Source organism: Aegilops tauschii, chromosome 6 (genome assembly GCF_002575655.3).
Source record: "Aegilops tauschii subsp. strangulata cultivar AL8/78 chromosome 6, Aet v6.0, whole genome shotgun sequence".
NCBI classification, from domain to species: Eukaryota; Viridiplantae; Streptophyta; class Magnoliopsida; order Poales; family Poaceae; genus Aegilops; species Aegilops tauschii.
In genome coordinates, this window is record NC_053040.3 from 287,168,395 (window position 1) to 287,180,571 (window position 12,177).

A 12,177-nucleotide genomic window follows, 5' to 3' on the forward strand; every position below is an offset into this window, starting at 1 on the left:
TTATTTCCGTTTTCTTTGCGTGATTCTGCAAAAAATTGGTTTCTTCTTTGCCTCGCAATAGTATTGATTCTTGGAATAAGTGCAAATATGCTTTTATCACTAAGTATTTTCCATCGGCAAAATTTATTTCACTTAGAACCCAGATCATGAATTTCAAGCAACTTGAACATGAGCATGTTGCACAATCTTGGGAAAGGATGAAAATGATGCTAAGGAATTGCCCAACTCATGGGTTAAATCTTTGGATGATCATACAAAACTTGTATGCGGGGTTGAATTTTGTTTCTCGTAATCTTCTAGATTCCGCCGCGGGTGGCACTTTTATGTAAATTACTTTGGGTGAAGCCACCAAATTGCTTGATAATATTATGGCAAATTATTCACAATGGCATACCGAAAGAGCACCTACTAGTAAAAAAGTTAATTCGGTTGAAGAAATTTCTTCTTTGAGTGAAATAGTTGATGCTCTTATGAAATTGGTTGCTAGAAAAATTGCTCCTATTGATTTCAATGATATGCCTTTGTCTACTTTGATTGAGAAAAATAGTGATGCCGTAGATGTGAATTTGATCTCGCGAAACAATTTCAATAACAATGCTTATAGAGGTAATTTTAATCCTAAGCCTTTTCCTAGTAATTCCTCTAATAATTATGGTAATTCCTATGGAAATACTTCTTATAATAATAATAGGAACACCTCTGATCTTGAGAATAATATTAAATAATTTATCAACACGCAAAAAGTTTTCAACACTACCGTAGAAGAAAAGTTGAATAAGATTGATGATTTGTCTAGAAGTGTTGATAGAATTTCTCATGATGTAGAAAATATCAATATGAAAATTTTTGTTCCTAAGGTGGAGGAATCAATTAAAGCTCTTTATGTTTCTATGGATGAAAGTGAGAAAAGAACCGCTACGCTTAGAACTAAAAGAGAATTTTTAGAAAAACTGTTTTCTAGTGATTACTTCCGTAAAAGTGATGAAGATCTTAAAATGATTGGAATTTCTTCTATTGATTCCTTGTATAGTAAAGTTAAGATTGATGAAAAAGGGACTAGAGAAGAGTCAACTTTAGCTAGAAGGCGTCCAGATAATTCGGAGGGTGAAAATCTTGTTGAGAAAATTGATAAAAGTGGGTTTGAAGAGGTCAAAACTTTAACTAGTGATGTGCCCACACTTTTGGATTACAAATACTTTAGTTATGATAGTTGCTCTTTGTTTTATTGTATTTCTTTGTTTCAATCCATGATAAATTCACCCCATGCTTATGAACAAAATGAAGCTTTTACTAAACATATTGTTGATGCTATGATGAAAGCTTTAGAAGAAAAGTTGGAATTAGAAGTTTCAATTCCTAGAAAATTGCATGATGAATGGGAACCTAATATCAAAGTCAAGATTAAAAATTATGAGTGTTTTGCTTTGTGTGACTTGGGTGCTAGTGTTTCTACAATTCCGAAATCTTTATGTGATGTGCTTGGTCTTACCGATATTGAAGAATGTTCTTTAAATTTGCACTTGGCGGATTCTACTATTAAAAAGCCAATGGGAAGAGTTAATTATGTTCTTATTCTTGCAAATAGTAATTATGTTCCCATAGATTTTATTGTTCTTGATATTGATTGCAATCCGTCTTGTCCAATTATTCTTGTTAGACCATTTTTACGCACTATCGGTGCCGTGATTGATATGAAAGAAGGCAATATTAAATTCCAATTTCCACTAAGGAAGGGAATGGAACACTTCCCTAGAATAAGAATTAGGCCACCATATGAATCAATCATGAGGTTATCCTATGGATCTCAAAACAAAGATGACAAAACTTAGGTCCTTGCTTTATGCCTAGCTAAGGGCGTAAAACGATAGCGCTTGCTGGGAGGCAACCCAATGAATAAAATTTATTTTGCCTTTTTGCTTTATGTTCTTGAGTGTTTGAAAAATTATGCTACTCTTATGATTGTTTTTGTGTGTGTTTTAATTAGTGTTTGTGCCAAGTAAAGCCTTTAGGATCTTCTTCGGTGATAGTTGTTTGATCTTACTGAAAAACAGAAACTTTCGCGCTCACGAAAATAATTTTCATTTTTAACCAGACCGTGATAAAATGCCAATTCTTTTTTAAGAAGATTAATATACAAATTTCTCAGGTTTTCCTATTATCTCAATATTTTTGGAGTTTCAGAAGTATTCGAAATATCCAGATTGCTACAGACTATTCTGTTTTTTGACAGATTCTGTTTTCTTTGCGTTGTGTGCTTGTTTTGATGATTCTATGGTTTTATTTGATGAGTTTTTGCCATAGAAAAGTTGGAATACAGTAGATATAATGCAAGAATAAAATATGAATTGGTTTGCTACAGTACTTATAGTAGTGATTTGTTTTCTTATACTAACGGATCTCACGAAGGTTTTGTTGAGTTTTGTGTGATTGAAGTTTTCAAGTTTTGGGTTATCTTACGATCGATGAAGGAATAAGGAGTAAGAAGAGCCTAAGCTTGGGGATTCCCATGGCACCCCAAGCTAGTGTCTAAATAGAAGCAAGCAACTAAGCTTGGGGATGCCCCGAGTGGCATCCCCTCTTTCTTCTAACGACCAACGGTGTTTTACTCAAAGCTATATTTTTATTCGTCACATACTATGTGTTTTGCTTGGAGCATCTTGTATGATATGAGTCTTTGTTTGTTTTGCTTTGTGTTTTAAGTCTTGATTCCTTGCTGGACACACCTATTTGAGAGAGCCAAAATTATGCCATGACTTGTTAGAATTGCTCTCTATGCTTCACTTAAATTTTTTATGAGATATGGAATTGCTCTAGGGCTTCACTTATATCTTTTTTAGTACGTTTTGCTTTAGTATTTTTGAAGATATGCTCTCTTGCTTCACTTATATTTATTTGAGAGTTAGTAAATTTTCAAGAAATTCTGTCTTGCTTCACTTAGATTAACTTGAGAGAAAAAATATTAGGAAACAGACTTCTCTTCGACCTCCTACGGTCGAAACGAGGTCTTGTTCATCGGGAGGGGTGTGGCGTACCCAAAACGGGACGCCACAGGCTATTGTTCATCCACCGTCTACTGCCTCGCTCCAGCCTCCACGGGCTACTGTTCATCCACCGTCAACCTCCTCCAGCCTCCACCTGCGACTGTTCATCCACGACGTCTCCCTCCTGCCTCCACCAGCTACTATTCATCCACGGGCTCCTGTTCATCCAGCCTCCACCGGCTACTATTCAATGCTACCTCTTGAGCACTGCATTGATTTTCCCTTGAAGAGGAAAGGGTGATGCAGTAAAGTAGCGTAAGTATTTCCCTCAGTTTTTGAGAACCAAGGTATCAATCCAGTAGGAGACCACGCTCGAGTCCCACGCACCTACACAAACAAATAAGAACCTCGCAACCAACGCGATAAAGGGGTTGTCAATCCCTCAACGGTCACTTACGAGAGCGAGATCTGATAGATATGATAAGATAATACTTTTGGTATTTTTATGATAAAGAGAAATAAAGATGCAAAGTAAAATAAAAGGCAATAGAAATAACTATGTGTTGGAAGATTAATATAGTGGAAAATAGACCCGGGGACCATAGGTTTCACTAGTGGCTTCTCTCAAGAGCATAAGTATTACGGTGGGTGAACAAATTACTGTCGAGCAATTGATAGAATTGAGCATAGTTATGAGAATATCTAGGTATGATCATGTATATAGGCATCACGTCCGCGACAAGTAGACTGAAATGATTCTGCATCTACTACTATTACTCCACACATCGACCGCTGTCCAGCATGCATCTAGAGTATTAAGTTCATAAGAACAGAGTAATGCTTTAAGTAAGATGACATGATGTAGAGGGATAAACTCATGCAATATGATATAAATCCCATCTTGTTATCCTCGATGGCAACAATACAATACATGCCTTGCTGCCCCTGCTGTCACTGGGAAAGGACACCGCAAGATTGAACCCAAAGCTAAGCACTTCTCCCATTGCAAGAAAGATCAATCTAGTAGGTCAAACCAAACTGATAATTCAAAGAGACTTGCAAAGATAACCAATCATACATAAAAGAATTCAGAGGAGATTCAAATATTGTTCATAGATTACCTTGATCATAAACCCACAATTCATCGGATCTCGACAAACACACCGCAAAAGAAGATTACATTGAATAGATCTCCAAGAAGATCGAGGAGAACTTTGTATTGAGATCCAAAGAGAGAGAAGAAGCCATCTAGCTAATAACTATGGACCCGAAGGTCTGAGGTAAACTACTCACACATCATCGCAGAGGCTATGGTGTTGATGTAGAAGCCCTCCTTGATCAATGCCCCCTCCGGCGGAGCGCTGGAAAAGGTCCCAAGATGGGATCTCACGGGTACAGAAGGTTGCAGCGGTGGAAATAGGTTTTTGGCTCCGTATCTGATAGTTTGGGGGTACGTAGGTATATATAGGAGGAAGAAGTACGTCGATGGAGCAACGTGGGTCCCACGAGGGTGGAGGGTGCGCCTGGGGGGTAGGCGCGCCCCCTACCTCGTGCTCTCCTCGTTGATTACTTTGCTTAGACTCCAAGTCCTCTGGATCACGTTCATTCCGAAAATCACGTTCCCGAAGGTTTCATTCCGTTTGGACTCCGTTTGATATTCTTTTTCTGCGAAACACTGAAATAGGCAAAAATAGCAATTCGGGCTGGGCCTCCGGTTAATAGGTTAGTCCCAAGAATAATATAAAAGTGTATAATAAAGCTCGTTAAACATCCAAAACAGAATATAATATAGCATGGAACAATAAAAAATTATAGATACGTTGGAGACGTATCAAGCATCCCCAAGCTTAATTCCTGCTCTTCCTCGAGTAGGTAAATGATAAAAACAGAATTTTTGATGTGGAATGCTACTTAGCATAATTTTCAATGTAATTCTCTTAATTGTGGTATGAATATTCAGATCCGAAAGATTCAAGATAAAAGTTTAATATTGACATAAAAATAATAATATTTCAAGCATACTAACTAAGAAATTATGCCGTCTCAAAATAACATGGTCAAAGAAAGTTATCCCTACAAAATCATATAGTCTGGCTATGCTCTATCTTCACCACACAAAGTATTTAAATCATGCACAACCCCGATGACAAGCCAAGCAATTGTTTCATACTTTTGGCATTCTCAAACTTTTTCAATCATCACGCAATACATGAGCGTGAGCCATGGACATAGCACTATATGTGGAATAGAATGGTGGTTGTGGAGAAGACAAAAAAAGGAGAAGATAGTCTCACATCAACTAGGCGTATCAACGGGCTATGGGGATGCCCATCAATAGATATCAATGTGAGTGAGTAGGGATTGCCATGCAATGGATGCACTAGAGCTATAAGTATATGAAAGCTCAACAAAAGAAACTAAGTGGGTGTGCATCCAACTCGCTTGCTCACGAAGACCTAGGGCATTTTTAGGAAGCCCGTCATTGGAATATACAAGCCAAGTTCTATAATGAAAAATTCCCACTAGTATATGAAAGTGATATCATAGGAGACTCTCTATCATGAAGATCATGGTGCTACTTTGAAGCACAAGTGTGGTAAAAGGATAGTAACATTGTCCCTTCTCTCTTTTTCTCTCATTTTTTTATTTGGGCCTTTTCTCTTTTTTATGGCCTCTTTTTTCTTTTCTTTTTTTTATTTTTTCGTCCGGATTCTCATCCCGACTTGTGGGGGAATCATAGTCTCCATCATCCTTTCCTCACTTGGGACAATGCATTAATAATGATGATCATCACACTTTTATTTACTTACAACTCAAGAATTACAACTCAATACTTAGAACAAAATATGACTCTATGTGAATGCTTCCGGCGGTGTACCGGGATATGCAATGAATCAAGAGTGACATGTATGAAAGAATTATGAACGGTGGCTTTGCCACAAATACGATGTCAACTACATGATCATGCGAAACAATATGACAATGATGGAGTGTGTCATAGTAAACGGAACGGTGGTAAGTTGCATGGCAATATATCACGGAATGGCTATGGAAATGCCATAATAGGTAGGTATGGTGGCTGTTTTGAGGAAGGTATATGGTGGGTGTATGATACCGGCGAAAAGTGCGCGGTATTAGAGAGGCTAGCAATGGTGGAAGAAAGAGAGTGTGTATAATCCATGGACTCACATTAGTCATAAAGAACTCATATACTTATTGCAAAAATCTACAAGTTATCAAAGCAAAGTATTACGCGCATGCTCCTAGGGGGATAGATTGGTAGGAAAATACCATCGCTCATCCCCGACCGCCACTCATAAGGAAGACAATCAATAAATAAATCATGCTCCGACTTCATCATATAACGGTTCACCATACGTGCATGCTACGGGAATCACAAACTTTAACACAAGTATTCCTCAAATCCACAACTACTCAACTAGCATGACTCTAATATCACCATCTTCATATCTCAAAACAATTATCAAGCATCAAACTTCTCATAGGATTCAACACACTCATAAGATTTTTTTACTAATCTTGGATGCCTATCACTTTAGGACTAATTTCTCAATTTAAGCAAATTACCATGCTGTTTTGTAGGACTCTCAAAATAATATAAGTGAAGCATGAGAGAACAATAGTTTCTATAAAACAAATCCACCACCGTGCTCTAAAAGATATAAGTGAAGCACTAGAGCAAAAACTATATAGCTCAAAAGATATAAGTGAAGCACATAGAGTATTCTAATAAATTCCGAATCATGTGTGTCTCTCTCAAAAGGTGTGTACAGCAAGGATGATTGTGGTAAACTAAAAATCAAAGACTCAAATCATACAAGACGCTCCAAGCAAAACACATATCATGTGGTGAATAAAAATATAGCTCCAAGTAAAGTTACCGATGGAAGTAGACGAAAGAGGGGATGCCTTCCGGGGCATCCCCAAGCTTTGTCTTTTTGGTGTCCTTAGATGATCTTGGGGTGCCATGGGCATCCTCAAGCTTAGGCTCTTGCCACTCCTTGTTCCATAATCCATCAAATCTTTTACCCAAAACTTGAAAACTTCACAACACAAAACTTAACATAAAATCTCGTGAGCTCCGTTAATGAAAGAAAAGAAAACACCACTTCAAGGTACTGTATTGAACTCATTCTTTATTTATATTGGTGTTAAACCTACTGTATTACAACTTCTATATGGTTTATAAACTATTTTATTAGCCATAGATTCATCAAAATAAGCAAACAACACACGAAAAACAGAATCTGTCAAAAACAGAATAGTCTGTAGTAATCCGTAACTAACGCAAACTTCTGGAACTCAGAAAAATCTACCAAAATAGGAAGACCTAGAAAAAAATTATTGATCTACTGAAATTGGAATCAGTATTTTATCACGTTCTGGTGATTTTTAACAATTGTTTTCGTGAACAGAAAGTTTCTGGAATTTTCAACAAGATCAAATAACAATCATCCAAGAAGATCCTATAGGTTTAACTTGGCACAAACACTAACTAAAACATAAAAACAAATCTAACCAGAGGCTAGATCAAATATTTATTCCTAAACAGAAGCAAAAAGCAAAAAACTAAAATAAAATTGGGTTGCCTCCCAACAAGCGCTATCGTTTAACGCCCCTAGCTAGGCATAAAAGCAAGGATAGTTCTAGGTATTGCCATCTTTGGTTTCAGGGAACAAAAGAGAAAACTTATTATCTATGGAATTAATCTTTCTATTTTGATAAAGCACGTGGCTATTAATGGTAGAAGAAAGATTAAGCACTTTACGGAAATTTGCATCTAAGCTAGCCTTCATCTCTTTGATAGATTCGTTTTGGTAGGAGAGCAAAAGAGATGTAGATTCAACTTTCTCATTCATGGGGTGCCCAAATATGGTCTTCATCTTTTCATAAGTATCTACGGCATCCCCTTCAAGAAAACCTTCTTCAAAAATCTAATCTAAGACATGCTTAAATGAAGAAGGTAGGGCAACATAAAAGCTCTTGAAGTAAATTTCAATTTGGTATTGGGGCACATAGCTAGCCCGGATCCTTAATAGTCTATCCCAAGCATCTTTTAAAGATTCATCGAGTAAATAACGAAAAAATCCGGAATCATCTTCATCAAAATTATTAAGACTCTCATTGATAACTCCGGTAGGTTTTTCCATAGTATCTTTATTTATGAGTTTACATAGAATAGCAGGATTGTCTAAAGTGCTAAAACTCGGGAGAGAAACCCCAACCCTTTTTGATTCTGACATGGCGAAAGGAAGACGAGCGGAAAAGAGAGGGTGAATAAAACGGCAAGGGTGAAGTGGGGGAGAGGAAAACGAGAGGCAAATGGCAAATAATGTAATGCGAGGGATAAGGGTTTGTGATGGGTACTTGGTATGTCTTGACTTGTGCGTAGACTCCCCGGCAACAGCGCCAGAAATCCTTCTTGCTACCTCTTGAGCACTGCGTTGGTTTTCCCTTGAAGAGGAAAGGGTGATGCGGTAAAGTAGCGTAAGTATTTCCCTCAGTTTTTGAGAACCAAGGTATCAATCCAGTAGGAGACCACGCTCGAGTCCCACCCACCTACACAAAGAAATAAGAACCTCGCAACCAACGCGATAAAGGGGTTGTCAATCCCTCAACGGTCACTTACGAGAGTGAGATCTGATAGATATGATAAGATAATATTTTTGGTATTTTTATGATAAAGAGAAATAAAGATGCAAATTAAAATAAAAGGCAATAGAAATAACTAAGTGTTCGAAGATTAGTATAATGGAAAATAGACCCGGGGGCCATAGGTTTCACTAGTGGCTTCTCTCAAGAGCATAAGTATTACGGTGGGTGAACAAATTACTGTCGAGAAATTGATAGAATTGAGCATAGTTATGAGAATATCTAGGTATGATCATGTATATAGGCATCACGTCCGCGACAAGTAGACCGAAACGATTCTGCATCTACTACTATTACTCCACACATCGACCGCTATCCTGCATGCATCTAGAGTATTAAGTTCATAAGAACAGAGTAATGCTTTAAGTAAGATGACATGATGTAGAGGGATAAACTCATGCAATATGATAGAAACCCCATCTTGTTATCCTCGATGGCAACAATACAATACATGCCTTGCTGCCCCTGCTGTCACTGGGAAAGGACACCGCAAGATTGAACCCAAAGCTAAGCACTTCGCCCATAGCAAGAAAGATCAATCTAGTAGGCCAAACCAAACTGATAATTCAAAGAGACTTGCAAAGATAACCAATCATACATAAAAGAATTCAGAGGAGATTCAAATATTGTTCATAGATTACCTTGATCATAAACCCACAATTCATCGGATATGGACAAACACACCGCAAAAGAAGATTACATCGAATAGATCTCCAAGAAGATCGAGGAGAACTTTGTATTGAGATCCAAAGAGAGAGAAGAAGCCATCTAGCTAATAACTATGGACCCGAAGGTCTGAGGTAAACTACTCACACATCATCGCAGAGGCTATGGTGTTGATGTAGAAGCCCTCCTTGATCAATGCCCCCTCCGGCGCAGCGCTGGAAAAGTTCCCAAGATGGGATCTCACGGGTACAGAAGGTTGCGGCGGTGGAAATAGGTTTTTGGCTCCGTATCTGATAGTTTGGGGGTACGTAGGTATATAGGAGGAAGAAGTACGTCGATGGAGCAACGTGGGTCCCACGAGGGTGGAGGGTGCGCCTGGGGGGTAGGCGCGCCCCCTGCCTCGTGCTCTCCTTGTTGATTACTTTGCTTAGACTCCAAGTCCTCTGGATCACGTTCGTTCCAAAAATCACGTTCCCGAAGGTTTCATTCCGTTTGGACTCTGTTTGATATTCTTTTTCTGCGAAACACTGAAATAGGCAAAAAACAGCAATTCAGGCTGGGCCTCCGGTTAATAGGTTAGTCCCAAAAATAATATAAAAGTGTATAATAAAGCCCGTTAAACATCAAAAACAGAATATAATATAGCATGGAACAATCAAAAATTATAGATACGTTGGAGACCTATCATTCAACCTGCCCTCCACGGGGTCCTATTCATCCAGCCTCCACCGGCTACTGTTCAACCAGCCCTCCACGGGATCCTGTTCATCCACCCCCAACCGGCTCGATCAACATCCTGTTCATCCAGCAGCAACGGCCTCTACTACCACGGGGTCCTGTTCATCCAAGCCCCGCCGGGAACTGTTCATCCAACCCCCAACAATGCTCACTGTTCATCAAGAGGCAGCAAGTTTGATCGGCTTTAGTTAGCAGCAGTAGTGAAGGAACCGCCCAATCAAGTTCAGTTAACAGCCAGGGACCAATCGATCGCTCGGGTTCTGTAACGTGTAGCCAGTGCAATCGCTTGGGTTTAGTAGGCGAACACCTCACTCGGGTTCAGTTAGAGCCCAACGCCTCGCACCCACGCGCGTACGTGTACAAGAGAAACGCGCAATCCCTACGTGCATCGCTCGGCCCCGACCACCCACCATAATCGGGAACTCCCCGATATTTTCCTTGCCCTCGCTTCTACCATGGTTTTTTCCTTCATGGACGGCCCAAAGAATGTTATGCAGCTGCGTCTCTGGCCCGCCTAGGATGAAAAGCCCATTTTCTATCATGATTTTTTGTCATAGAAGTAGGAGCCCACCACATCTATGATGATACCGTGTTTTGTCACAATAATCGTCATAGAAGTGTCATATGCATGATAGAATTTTTTTCCATCCAGCCCAAAATGTCACGGATGTGTCTTTTTTTGTAGTGGTATCTCCAGTTTCAGTTGCCATCTTTGGTTGTTTATAGTATGTCGTGTTTATTTCAGCTATTCACAGTGTGATGTTCTATATGTGCTAGTATAAACTGTGCAGTTCAATTTCATCAATACCAATTTTAACAATAGCTCTATGAATGACTATATTTCGTTGCTGTTAAGCATGTTGTACTCCCTCCGAATCTTTTTAGTTCGCATATAAGATTTGTCTAAAGTCAAGCCTTGTAAAGTTTGACCAACTTTATATAAAAAAATTCCAACATTCACAATATGAAATCAATATCAGTAGACGTGTCATGACTTCAATTTTCATATTGTATAACTTTCGAATGGTAGATGTTGATATTTTTTTCATATAAATAAGGTCAAACTTTGAAGGAAATATGCCCTAGAGGCAATAATAAAGTTATTATTTATTTCCTTATTTCATGATAAATGTTTATTATTCATGCTAGAATTGTATTAACCGGAAACTTAGTACATGTGTGGATACATAGACAAACAGAGTGTCCCTAGTATGGCTCTACTTGACTAGCTCGTTAATCAAAGATGGTTAAGTTTCCTAGCCATAGACATGTGTTGTCATTTGATGAACGGGATCACATCATTAGAGAATAATGTGATAGACAAGACCTATCCATTAGCTTAGCATTATGATCGTTGAGTTTTATTGCTATTGCTTTCTTCATGATTTATACATGTTCCTCTGACTATGAGATTATGCAACTCCCGAATACCGGAGGAACACCTTGTGTGCTATCAAACGTCACAACATACCTGGGTGATTATAAAGATGCTCTACAGGTGTCCCCGAAGGTGTTTGTTTGGTTGGCATAGATCGAGATTAGGATTTGTCACTCCGTGTATCGGACAGGTATCTCTGGGCCCTCTCGGTAATGCACATCACTCTAAGCCTTGCAAGCAATGTGACTAATGAGTTAGTTGTGGGATGATGCATTACAGAATGAGTAAAGAGACTTGCCGGTAACGAGATTGAATTAGGTATGATGATACCGAAGATCGAATCTCGGGCAAGTAGCATACCGATGACAAAGGGAATAACGTATGTTGCTATGGAGTTTGACCGATAAAGATCTTCATAGAATATGCAGGAGCCAATATGAGCATCCAGGTTCCGCTATTGGTTATTGATAGGAGATGTGTCTCGGTCCTGTCTACATAGTTCTCGAACCCGTAGGGTCCACACGCTTAACGTTCGATGCGATTTGTATTATGAGTTATGTGATTTGATGACCGGATTTGTTCGGAGTCCCGGATGAGATCACAGACATAATGATGAGTCTCGAAATTGTCAAGAGGTAAATATTGATATATTGGAAGGTAGTATTCGGACACCGGAAGGGTTCCGGAGTGTATTGGGTACATACCGGAGTACCGGAGGGGTTACCGAAACCCCCCGGGGAA